We start from the raw sequence: 14,349 nt of genomic DNA on the forward strand, positions 1-14,349 counted from the left end.
ATTATCCATAGAGTAGGAAGAAGGATTCCACCCTGCCTACTTCTAGATTGTGAGGATCAGAGTGATGATATTTATAAAGATTCTTGATGCATAATAAACTTCAATAAAAATAACGTTCATTACAATTATTAAAACTAGGTGAAAACACTGAAATCAATTTTACCTTCTCAGTAAACACAGTGATATGAATGGCAATGAGTTAGTTTAAATAAGAGTATTACTCAAATGCATTCATCTATGAAAAGAAAGTTTCTGCCTCGTGACACTTTTAAAAGTCTTCGTCTATGTTATTATGGACAAGATTGTGTGTATGTTTCTCTGTGTGTTTGTGTTTGGGTATTATCTACAATGCTAGGAATAGCTATGCATTTCTCCTGTGTGTGTATTAAGGATTTGATAAAACTATGTTCATTTGTTTTATGATTTGCATACGTAGAAGAGATTCCAACCATTTTAATAATCCCCTTATATCTTCTGCAGAAAGACATAATATTAAGTAGTAAATTAAAGTTATATGGAGTTAAATCAGAAGTGATGGATTATCATTTCAGCACTACTACTTACTATCCTCCTGATAGTATCCCAATATTGATTCACTTAAAACTTCAATGACAATGAAAGTAGAAGAAATGAAAATATTTTTCTTTGTATATTTCTAAATATCAAAGATTTAAAAACTTCTCAGATACTCATTTTTTTTTAAATGGTATTTTAAAGGGAGACAGTTGGAAAGAGTGCTTGAGACATTGATGGATGTTTTAATCCAAGAAGAAGCAGGTTTCCAAGTCTTGAATATATCTTACCAATTACCAACAGCAGCTTTGCTTTTCCCCCTCAGCTCATCCCTTTAGTGTGAAAAGAGAATCAACAAGTGATTCTGGTGTTTCTTGCAGACACTGACATGACTCAAGCAGTGTTGTCTGTGGGAAAGTGACAGTGGAAACAGTCACTGGAAACAGGAGTGATTAATTGGTGTGAGATATGAATGAAAGTATTTATCATAATGCTAAAGTTTTGAGATCAATTTGGGGGGCAAGTGGAGAAGCTATTGAGTTACAGTAAACATTTTCTATCTTGTCCCACACTACTTTTTTTATATTTGGCACTTTTTACTGCTTACTTCCAATAAATTCATTTTGTTAATAAAAGCAAGAATAGTTCTTTATCTAATACTTTGCAAAGGTCAGTCTCAATAAATCTCTTGGCTTACTAGTTTTCAAAACAGTAATGTTTTGAATACTTTAATAGTCACATAAGCTCTATAGATTTGATAATAATGCTTTTATAATTTAATTTAGTGATTTTATTTTCATTTATTCAAATTTCCTAGGGAGATTATAATATTTTTAGAGTGATAGAGATCTGGTACATTCTTTCTTCCTTTTTCATTTTATTTTTTTCCTTCTTGAGCCTCATTTTATAATTTAAGCAGAAAACAACCAAATATATATATATTTGTTACATTAATATAAAATATAAATATAAGTAATTCCTTAGTGAAAGATTATTGACATCAGCCCTCTGTCTGAAAGTGTTATTGTTGGCTCAGTGGCAAGTTGCTTTTGAAAAAGAAAGAAATATTGATATTCCTATTATTATTCTGGCTCACCTTTCAGCAGTTGCAATTACATTAACTTGCTAATGAACACTCATTATCACCTGGGTCTGCACTGGAGGGTTTATAGGCAATTTCATATTTAATTCTCATAACTGTGCTACAGATAATAGCATTGAGGCCCACATTGGCTAATTGTCCCTTATTCACCCAGCTCATCTGGCTGATGAAAAAGGAAATCCCATTAAGATCAGTGTGACTCTAAAACCAGTGCTCTTTTTATAACAAAACACAGCCTCTGGGTTTTATCTTCTGAAATTCATTTTCCGTATCAGCAATCTGACTTGCACTTTGTGAGATTTTCAAATGATTTACTCTTTCATTTTCATCCAAAAAGGCTTATTGCAGAGAAGGTCAGGGCAGATTAGGCAGCCAAACAAGAGAAAGAGGGCCAGGGCCAGGATCTCAGACTTGTTTTTTCTTTTTTTTTTTTTTTTTGCTTTTTAGGGCCACACTTGTGGCATATGGAGGTTCCCAGGCGAGGAGTAGAATCGGAGCTGTAGCTTCAGGCTGCCTTCACCTCAGCTACAGCAACTTGGGATCCAAGCTGTGTCTGAAACCTACACCACAGCTCATGGCACTGCCTGATCCTTAACCCACTGAGCAAGGCTGGGGATTGAACCTACATCTTCATGGATGTTAGTCAGATTCGTTAACCACTGAGCCACAATGGGAACTCCTCAGACTTGGATTCTAATCATCACTCATTCAGTTTTGAACTGTGAAGCCCCAGTGCAGCACCCCCATTCTAAGTCCTCATTTTCACAGTGGAAATTGAAGATAGCAAACAGATCTTGCATGGGAACTTGATGAGACAATATGTAAAATATTAATACAATATTTAACATGGTACTTTACTCACTGTCATACTTAATATGTGTGTTATTATGTGGCATTTTATTTAGCTTTTAGATTTTTTTTACTTAAATATATAACTTTGTGCGCATCTTTGAAATTTTTTCTTCCTCAATGATACTTTTTATGCAGACTTTTGAAAGTGGTTGTGACATAAAGAGAACATCTGAGAAAAAAAAGAAACTTCCTTCCAATATTGAGACATTAATGACAAGACTGGGGTGAATGGAAGTCCCTAGATAGAAAAGTATGGCTAAAAAAATCTGTCTTTGTGAATGCAGTAACTTCTGTAGAGAAAGCCATTACTTTACAGATTATAACATGCCAACCCTTTTAACTTCTAACTTATGTGTATTTTAGTTTAGCTAAGAAGCACATGCTTTTCACTGATTTCAACCTTTCAGTTAATTTGGTATTGCATTAGCATGGCTTTATGAGGACCTGGAGGATTTTTCTGAGTAATATGCTGCCTTATCTATTTTTACCTAAGAATTTTGAGATAACCCTGTATAGTCTTCAGGTAATCACTGGTGGGATACCACCAGTCATGTATTGGTATATCAGTTCTTTAGGATAAAAGAAACACACACACACACACACACTCCCAACACAGAAACATCAGGGCTTTATTTTACTTTTCCTTTTTTAGCATTCTTTCTGCTTTCTACTTGCTCTACTCAAATTTATAATTTACAAGCCAACAGGTTCTTTCTCAAATGCAGTTTAACAGCACCATTCCTTTGCCTAAAAGCATTCAAGACTTTTCCGTCACTTGCAGGGTATGTCACCTAACATTCAAGGGTGACCATGATGTGCCCTCTGTTTCCCAGACACTTAGCTAGTCATGCTGTGCCTTGTATTTTTTTGTTTGTGAAGGCCCAAATTAGTTTTATTCCCCCCCCCCGGTACACTGTGCAACTTTTGTTAACATTTACTGTCTCTTGTTTCTGGAATACCCTCTTCTCCTTTTTGTGTCTAAATAATCTTTACTCACTACAAAATTCAGCCCATCACTTCCTGCAGGAAGGTGTTTCTAACAAACTGTGATTTAGAATAGCTGTCCCTTCCCCCTGTTCACATAATCTGCACACATTTATGATCACTGCATTTGAAACTAGGTCATGAGGCTTTAAGATTAAGCCTGTAACTGGCATATATTAGACACTCAGTTCATATTTATTTAGTGTGTGAGTAAATGAATAAGTAATATATGCTAAAGAAAAATTTTCTGATGTTTCCAACTAGAACAGAATATCTATTTGCACTAAAAATATTTCAAAAAAATTTTATAGAGAAATGAGAGGAGTGTGCTCACCTTTTTTATATTGTACACATTAATCTTCAGAATTGAAACAAACTAAAGCTCTTGCCTAGGACCATTAATTACTTTGGTAAATTTTAACACATACACACTTTAAACAGCTTTAACAAGTTTTATGATACTCTTAGTAATATTTCCCTGGATATTCTTTTTCAAACAGTGTTGAGAGGTGAAGACTTTTCCTGTTACAACCATGATTTTAGAATTCAGATCAAAAGATTTACTCTGAAGGGTAAATCCCCTAAAGATGCATTTTATGCTTTTCATAGGTTAAAGAAACCAAGAGACAACTGCCGATATTGAATAAATCACTTTCTCCTGGTCAAATAAACCTTTTGATAACCTTTGACTAGGATAAACTTATTCTATTGTTGAAGCCAAAAACTCCTGATTCATGTATTTTTGCTTTTCATAATGTTAGTTGCTGACCTTAGAAATAATAAGTCAATAGGCAATAATGCTGTCAATAAAAAGGAACACTTAATACAAAGTCATGAACACTTGAGGACAGGAAAAAATTTTTTAAATATTATTACTCCAATGGGTTTCTTAAGCAGTTCTCTAGATTTAATACTTATGTCAATGAACTATTTTGTAATAACCCAATTTAAAATCGACAACAGTGCTTTCAGTTTCTGCTGATAATCTAATATAGTTCTAAATTGACAGATAAAGATTTTAATAAAGGAATATTTATTATAATCTTAAAGTTGTATATCAGAAAAAGATGCCCTTAAGCTTGTCTATATTTCTTTGTGTTTCTGGAGTTGTATGCTATGACTCTGACATATGGGGTTATCACATCAAATAAAAGCATAAACCATTTTTACTTTTCCAGTTTAATTGGAAAAAAGCTTATTTCAAAAAAGAAATGTGGCTGAATGCTTATTAAATGGCTTTAAAAATACATTGTTATCTTCCGGGATTTTCTAAGTTAGGTCCCTGGAATGTCAAGTTCGGGGTTTATTTATTTTATGTGCTTGAATAACTAGGAAAATTGTGAATTGAACTTATCAATGCTTAGTAATTATTTATGGCACATAGTGTTTCTTTCATTCTTTGTGTAAATACTATACTTGAACATTTTCTTCTGTAATTAAGGATTTTTATACATTTTTTCTTTACAGTCTCAAATTATTATAAAAGCAATTGTAATTTCTTATACATTAAATATAACTTATCTAGAAAAAACTAATTATATTTTAAGTTATAAAAGTAATATTAACATCAAGTTATAAAAATAATTATTAACATAAATAAAACAACCATTTATTAAAAAGTAAAAGAGGAAGGGCAATTTAACATTGTTCCTGAAGCTGGACTACCAGAAAGCTAAGACATTGACAAGTTATTCTTTACTTACTACTGATCCAGAGATATTGTGAAACTGGTTTTGATTTATTTTTCTTGTATTAATAAGCAAAATTTAAATTCAACAAATACATCAAGATCATAATGTTTCCAGATACTTGTTTTAAAGGAATATAAAATAAGTAAACATGACACTTTCCTTTGATATAGCAGAGCATAAAAGGGCATATCCCCAAAGTCATATAAAATTAAAGATAGTACATATACATGATGAAAGACACACACACATACAATAGTCCGTATTCAGGGAATTCAAACTGAAGAAAGTCTCATAGATAAGGTGGGTTTGAAAGAAGAAGGGTCTGTAGAGGCAATGATGGTGGTACAAGAGAGGGAGAAGGAAACAAAATAGGAAAACATAGTCCACAACCAGAAAAAAAAAAACAGTTATCTCAATATGGCTGGCGCATATAACTTGTTTTTCTGGGGAAAGTCATGTGGAAAGATGAATTTAGATATGAAAATAGTAAGCCAGGATTGCCATGTTGAGACATCTGCACATCCTCTGTAGCCAATGGGGAGTACATCAAGTTTTTTGAGCTCTGACTTAATGAGATTTACTCTCTCTGGTAATGGCATTTAGGCTGAATTCTTTTTTTTTTTTTTTAATTTTTATTTTTTCCATTATAGTTGGTTTACAGTGTTCTGTCAATTTCTACTGTACAGCAAACTGATCCAGTCACACATATACACACATTCTTATTCTCACATTATCCTCCATCATGCTCCACCATAAGTGACTAGATTTAGTTCCCTGTGCTATACAGCAAGATCTCATTGCTTATCCATGCCAGATGCACTAGCTTGCATCTACTAACCCCCAGCTCACAGTCCATCCCACTCCCTTCCCCTCCCCTTCGCAACCGCAATTGTGTCTGTTCTCCAAGTCCATGAGTTTCTTCTCTGTGTAAAGGTTTCTTTGTGCTGTATATTAGATGCCAGATATAAGTGATACCATATGGTATTTGTCTTTCTCTTTCTACTTAAGAGTTTCTAGTTCCAATCATGCTGCTGCAAATGACATTATTTTTTATTTTTTATGGCTGAGTAGTATTTCATTTCATATATATACCACATCTTCTTAATCCATTCATCTGTCAATGGACGTTTAGATTGTTTTCCATATTTTGGCTATTGTGAATAGTGCTGGAATGAGTTGGTGTATGTATATTTTTTAAGGAAAGTTTTGTCCAGATATATGCCCAAGAGTGGGATTGCTGGGTCATATGGTAGTTCTATATTTGGTTTTTCTGAGGAACCTCCATACTGTTTTCCATAGTGACTGTACCAATTTACATTCCCACCAACAGTGTAGGAGTGTCCCCTTTTCTACACATCCTCTTCAGCATTTGTTATTTGTTAACTTGTTATGATGACCATTCTGACAGGTGTGAAAAAACTACTTCACTGTAGTTTTGATTTGCATTTCTCTAATAATTAGTGATGTTGAGCATTTTTTCATGTGCCTGTTGGCCATCTGTATATATTTGGAGAAATGTCTCCAGGTCTTTTGCCCTCATAATCTATAGGCCAAATTCTAACAGTGATTAAGTTGGTTTATACTGTTTGCTGAATATTGTTGTCTGCATACGGGCAGGCATATACATCAGCATGTTTACTATATGTTCTATTGATGTACAGGAAGAAATAGTAGAATGTCTATTTAAATTTTTAAATCATGAAAACATTTATTATCACTTAATATATGACTTGTCATTGGAACTCTTGCTCATTTCATAAAGCATATGGTCTCAGGGAGGCAGAGGCTTTGTCACTTTGCTCTCATTGTCACATACTCAAATACCAATGTATTCTAAATATCATTACTATTATAATAAAACACATGAATTATACAGTTTTATTATATATTCTTTTGAGTACATTATCATGAAAATCTTTGTATGGACTAACATACTTACCGTGATGTTGTCCCTAAGAGTTGTCAACAAGTTAAAAATAAATTATATATTTTTCTTTTACAAAAAATATTTCTCTGAATTTGTCGACATTTTATTGAATGACAAGTGATTATCAGTAATGACCTATTGATGAGCTGTTATTAAATTGAAATATAAAAGTTCTCCTCTTTCAAAATAAAAGTGACCTTTTTACCATGAATGAGAAAGTTAATGGTTTTCAAAAGAAACTTGTGCTATGAACAGTGTTATTTTGAACAGAGTTGTCTGGAATTATAACAGTAATTTTATTATCATAATGAGATTAATAATGCCTCTAAATTTTATATAATGCAAATAAAAAATATAATTGGAAATAGAATTTTTTTATCTCTTTAAAAATCTTTGAAAAGATCCAGGAGAGGTTTAAAGCAATTTACAGACAATTTCAAAAAATTCCCATTATATTCTAAATACTTACTAGCAAGATTTTGATAAAAAATACCTGTGAAAAGTTGTTTGCTTGGTTTAAACGTGATAATCATTGTAAAGTCATCACAACCCAGTGGTTCCTGCTTTTAGACCTATATATCTTTATGGTTTATTTTTCAGTTTTTAAGACACAGTTGTGAAATATATTTTTATTGAATAAGACTCATAAATTTCTCTAGAACAAATTTCTAAATAAAGATATTCCAAATAGATATATAATCAACATATTTCTTTAATTAAAATATTATAAATAATTAGATTTTAATGAGGTTTAAAATCTGTGTAATTGTTGAATTAAATCTTGTATCATTTTAAAACCTTTTTCTAGTATACAGGATTATACAGTGTATGATATTTACAATGGTGTGAAATATATAACTAATTTTTTTTGTCTTCTTATGGCTGCACCTACAACACATGGAGGTTCCCAGACTAGGGATTGAATTGAATCTATAGCCACTGGCCTATGCCACAGCCACAGTAATTCTATAGCTGAGCCATGTCTGTGACCTACACCACAGCTCACAGCAATGCTGGATCCTTAACCCACTGACCAAGGCCAGGGATCAAACCCGCATCCTCATGGATCCTAGTTGGGTTTGCTAACCACTGAGCCACTATGGGAACTCCCATATTAACATTTTAAGATACAACAAGGTGAGCTCATTAGTTTCTATATCTTTATTGCAATGGACACTTTCCTTCATATAAAATCTTTGTGAAAATCCAATCACATACATTAATAAAAAAACAAAATTATTATGATCCAGACAGATTTGCTGTGGACTTTGGGAAAATATGTGAGAAATCCTAATCACTTAGCACCTTCTTCCTTTAATCTTCTCAATAAAAGCTGTGGATCCTGGTAGCACAGTTTGAAAAGCATTTCTTACATGTTATCATGCTCCATCGTAACTGGGTCACCATGCTGTACAGTAGAAAAAAAAATTGTATTGGGGAAATAACAATTCAAAATAATAATAAATTAATTAATTAACAAAAGAAAAGCATTCCTTTAAAAGACAATGATTGTTTTCAATTGGGTAATGGCGTATATATGTCAGGTTCCATCAGTCGCATTGTTTTATCTTCCACACCTAGAACTGCTTTTTCACTCCTTTTTGTTCTAACAATTCAGTCATCCTCTTCCCCAAAATATAATAACAGCATGTGGTCCCATTGGAGCTCCTAACTGCCAACAAAAGCTTGATTTTTTTTACCCACACTAGTGTTCCTAAATCTGAGTTTGATCTCAACTGTCATTCTTAAAATGGAAGCACATGTATAGAGATTATGGGGACAAATTCAGGCATGCCACATTTTATTTCCTGACCTCCCTTCATTTGAAATTTATTTCTGGAGACCTTCTAGCATATATGTCCTCTTTTGTAAAACACAGGGAATGTAGGACAAATGCTGGTTGGACTGATCTCAGAAGCCTGCTCTACCCGTGGACTCCATAGTTATCCATCCATGGGAAACACTGAGAATAATCTATATCCCAGCATGTGTCTTTCTATCAGAAGACACCCATTTCAACAATTACCCTTCCTGAACTTGATGTTAGTGCTGATAGATAATGATTGACAGGGAGTGATTTTAACCTTCTACTGAGATTATTTCAAATCTGACATAGAGAAAATTCAGTAGTTGGTCCAGCCTCCTGAGCTAATTCTCATATGGGAAGATAAAATACTTTGTACTGTGCTATTCTCTAAATTTATTATTTAATTCTTTGTGAATAGTTACTGAACTATGATGGCATTTTAAAAATCATTATTCTGTATAGAATCTTGAGATATATTTTCCTGGCATATAGTCAAGTCACAGTTATTATTATTTAAACTGTAATAAGAACTGTTAAGTTTCTTATATTAAAAAACTATAATACTTAATAGCAGGTATTAATTCAGAACACAAATAATTCAAATAAGAAACATGTGCAGATGGTGAACATATTCTTAAATTATTGATTTTATTATGATATCCTTACCTATACTGCTTTTAAAGTTAGTGGACGCAAATTTTTATAGTGACTAATGCCTAATGCATCTTTGTGACAAATTCTTCTCCTTCCTAAAGAAGCTGGCAGTGAAATTATATGGCATCATCTCTCCAGCCTCAGGGTTGGTTAAGTGGCTCATGTTGGCTAACCAGGTCCTTTTATTCAAACTACAATATTGTCTTATGTCAAAGTCTGTCCACTCAAGTTATTCCATGGACATTTGAACAAGTGAAAGAGAGAGCGAAAGTGAGAGAGAGAACATGGGTTGAACCCTGTGTCTAACCTCCCTTGGGAACTAATTGTATTTTTTTTTAAGTTAAAGAGCCAATATACTTACTCACTCTTAGTCTTCTTGATCAATCTGACAATTTATTGTATATTGTTTGATTTTTTCTTTAATGTTTTTTTTAAGATTGAGTTTCATTTAACTTGAAGGATATCTGGCCACTTGATCATATACACAAATCCATGCATACGTATTGTGTCTGATTCAAAATGGCCCTGAATTCTTTGACCTTCCTCCTGTTGAAAGGCGGGAACTATGATCTAGGCTTAAAGCATGACAGACCTTAATGCTTGCCAGTTTGGGGACTAGCCCTTAAGAGACTTGGCTGTTTTCATCTCCTTTTTCTTGGAGTACTGGACCTTCATTTGAGAAGTCAGACCATTCTGTGTGCAAACTATGTGAAAGTCTGAGGTAGCCACACAGAGAAGACTTGAGGGGATATGAGGTGTGAGAGAGGGAGGGGTAAAAAGTCAGACAGATAAGCTCCACCAGCCCCAGCTATACCAGCCCCAGCCTTTCAGATCATCCCAGCAGAGACCCCAGAGGTTACAAAGTTGAGATAAGCTCCTGGACCATGCTCAGATTCTTGACCCACATAATATTGAAATAAAATAATGACAAATTATTGTTTTAAGCCACTTGATTTTGAGTAGTTGAACATAATAGAAAAATTGTTGAAATCATAATTAAAGACATTTTCCTTGAGTATATTCTTATTTCCCAAGTTTTCTGTCCTTAGACAATATTATTTCTGAAAACAAGCAGAAAAGCTGGCTAGTACATTTTAACAATAAATCAATCATTAATTTTTGATTGACGTTATTTCTGTCCCTACGTACTGTAAACTGAGAATATAACCCCATTATTGGCTGCATCTGGTGTGGACCATTTCTATCACCCCACCTGTTTCACTGCCAGATAATACCTAGACTCTATACTTTTTCCTTAACTCTCAGTTTATTTACAAAATGGTACCATCTTTGTGAATATTTCGTATATCGCTTAAAACTTTTGCAATACACGATCATTTACTTGCCAACAAACATTCTCATATAAATGATTTATATATCTTCATACTATTTCATTATTTTGCTTAAATCTGCTATGTAATATTTTTATCACCTTGGTTATTATTTCTTTCCCTTATGTGTTAAATATAGCTTCTGTAGGTTTAGTCTTATGTCAATGATCAAGAATTAAATTTAAAAAACAGCAACACCTATCTTTGTTAGTTTTGAACATAAAAATTTGGTATTCTATAGAAATCCCCAAAATACTCTGCTACACATCATTGACCAGAATTATGTCACATTCCTCACTCCAGTTTCTCTGGCTCCATAACATGGTGGTTTGGAGAAATAAATTTTTATCTAGGTCCATTCTCATTTCCTCAAATTCAAGATTCTTTTAGAGGGAAAACTGGGGAATTGACAGTAGCTTTTGCACTCTCTTTTAAGCTAATTTATAGGAGATGCTTGAGGAGACAGATGAGTAGGTAGGGAGAAAGAGAGAAAGAGAATTCACAGTACCTAATGCAAGTTAGATTTCTAGTAGATGGAAGAGTTGAGTTATTTATTAATTTTTTTCTTATAAGTCTATATAATTTAAAGTATCCTATAGTCATATTTAATAATTTAATCCCATAAATTGACTTAATTTAAAACAAATGCTAATTGGAGAGAAATACTCAGAGGTTAACATGGTTCATTTGTCTAGAGGGATTTTAGATTTTTTTTTTGTCTTTCTGTCTTTTCTAGGACCACAGCTGTGGTATATGGAGGTTCCCAGGCTAGGGGTCCAATTAGAGCTGTAACTACCGGCCCACAACATAGCCACAGCAATGCCAGATCCGAGCTACACCTGCAACCTACACCACAGCTTACGGCAACGCCGGATCCTTAACCTACTGAGCAAGGCCAGGGATTGAACCACAACCTCATGGTTCCTAGTTGGATTTGTTAACCTCTGAGCTATGACGGGAACTCTCAGGATTTTAGAATTTTTTAATTGAACATAAGAAAAATGTTTGACTTCAAGTCTCCCTTATAGGGGCTAGATACAGAATAAGCAACTTATCTTTGGGTTAATGTACAAAACCAAATTAAAGAACACCTAAACACAAATTTCTCTAAGTTCCCCATGATGTAGCATATTGTCACTCAATATTACTTCAATTATTCAGTGCCCATATTTGAGCATAGAAGCACGCTTCATTTTATCGTGCTTTGCAGATAGCCTATATTTTATAAATTGAAGTTATGTGGCAGCCCTTCATTGTACACATCTTTTGGCACTGTTTCTCAATAGCATTTTCTCACTTTGTGTCTCTGTGTCACATTTTGGGAATTCTTGCAATATTTCAAATCTTTTCACTGCCGTTATATTTGCTATGGTGATCTGTGATCATTGATCTCTGATGTTACTATTGTTAATTGTTTGGGGGCTGCTACAAAACATGCCTTTGTAAGTAGGAGAACTGGATAAGCTTTAAGTGTTTTCTGACTGCTCCACTGGTCATTTCCTATCTCTCCCTCTTTTTGGACCTTCCTATTCCTTGAGATACAACAATGTTTAAATTAAGCAAATTAATAACCCTGCAGTGGCTTCTGAGGGTTAAAGTGAAAGGAAGAGTCACATATCTCCCACAGAAATCCAAAACTAGAAATGATTAGGCTTAGTGAGGAAGATGCATTGAAAGCAGATAGGCTGAAACCTAGGCCTCTTGAACAAAAACATTAGCCATGTTGTAAATGCAAAAGAAAAGTTCTTGAAAGTAGAAGTGCTACTGCAGTGAACACACAAATAATAAGAAAGTTAAATGGCCTTATAGCTTATATGGACGAAGTACTAGTTGTTTTGGATAAAAGATCAAACCAGCCACAGCATTTTCTTAAGCCAAAGCGTAATTCAGAACAAGGCCCTAACTTTCTTCAATTTTATTAAATGTGAGAGGTTAAGAAGCTGTGGGTGAAAAGTTGGAAGCTAGTAGAAGTTGGTTCATGAGGTTTAAGGAATGAAGCTCCCTATAATATAAAAGACGGGGGGAATCAGGTAGTGCCGATAAAGAAGCTGCAGCATATTATTCAAAAGATATGGCTAAGATAATCAATGAAAGTGGCTACACTAAACAACAAATTTTCCGTGTAGACAAAACAACCTTCTATTGTGAAAAGATGCCACCTATATCTTCACAGCTAGAGAGGAGAAATCAATGTCTGGCTTCAAAGATTCAGGGGATAGATTGACTCTCTTTTTAGGAGCTAACACAGCTCATGACTTTAAGTTGAAGTCAATGCTCATTTTCCATTCAGAAAGACTTATGGACCTTAAAAATTATGCTAAATTGACTCAACCTGTGCTTTATAAATGGAATAACAAAGCCTGGATGAGAGCACATTTATTTACAATATGGTTTGTAAATATTTTAAGCCCAGTGTTGATACCTACTGCTCAGAACAAAAGATTCCTTTCAAAGTACTACTGCTCACTGACAATGCATCTGGTCAGTCACCCAAGGGCACTGGTGGAGATGTACAATGGGATTGATGTTATTTTCATGACTGATAACACAATATTCATCCTGCAGCCTATGGATCAAGGAGTAATTTTGACTTTCAAATCTCATTATGTAAGAAATATATTCTGTAAGGCTATAACTAACATCAATAGCGATTCCTCTGGTGGATATAGGTAAAGTCCATTGAAAACCTTCTGGAAAAGATTTACCATTTTAGGTGCCACTCAGAACATTCACATTTCATGGGAAGAAGTCAAATATTAATATTAGCAAGAGTTTGGAAGAAGTTGATTTTAACGTTCATGAATGGCTTTGAGGGGTTCAAGACTTCAATGGAGGCAGTAACTGGAGATATGGTGATAATAACAAGGAACCTAGAATTAGAAGTGGAAGCTGAAGATGTGACTCATTGCTACAATTTCATGCAAAACTACCAGATGGGGAGTTGCTTCTTATGGTTAAGCTAAGAAAATGGCTTCTTGAGATGGAATCTACTTTTGATGAAGATACTATGGAGGTTGTTAAAATGGCAACAAAAGATTTAGAATATTACATAAGCCTAGCTGATAAAGCAGCAGCAGGGTTTGAGAGTTGGTGTCAACTTTGAAATAAGTTCTACTATGTGCAAAATGCTATCAAATATCAGTGCATGCTACAGAGAAATTTGTTGTTGTTGTTTGTTGTTGTTGTTGTTGCTATTTCTTGGGCCGCTCCCGCGGCATATGGAGGTTCCCAGGCTAGGGGTCGAATCGGAGCTGTAGCCACCAGCCTACGCCAGAGCCACAGCAACGCGGGATCCGAGCCGCGTCTGCAACCTACACCACAGCTCACGGCAACGCCGGATCGTTAACCCACTGAGCAAGGGCAGGGACGGAACCCGCAACCTCATGGTTCCTAGTCGGATTCGTTAACCACTGCACCATGACGGGAACTCCAGAAATTTTTCATGATTACAAGATTCAATCAATGTGGCAAACTTTGTTGTCTTGAAA

This window comes from Phacochoerus africanus, chromosome 10, assembly GCF_016906955.1.
Source record: "Phacochoerus africanus isolate WHEZ1 chromosome 10, ROS_Pafr_v1, whole genome shotgun sequence".
NCBI classification, from domain to species: domain Eukaryota; kingdom Metazoa; phylum Chordata; class Mammalia; order Artiodactyla; family Suidae; genus Phacochoerus; species Phacochoerus africanus.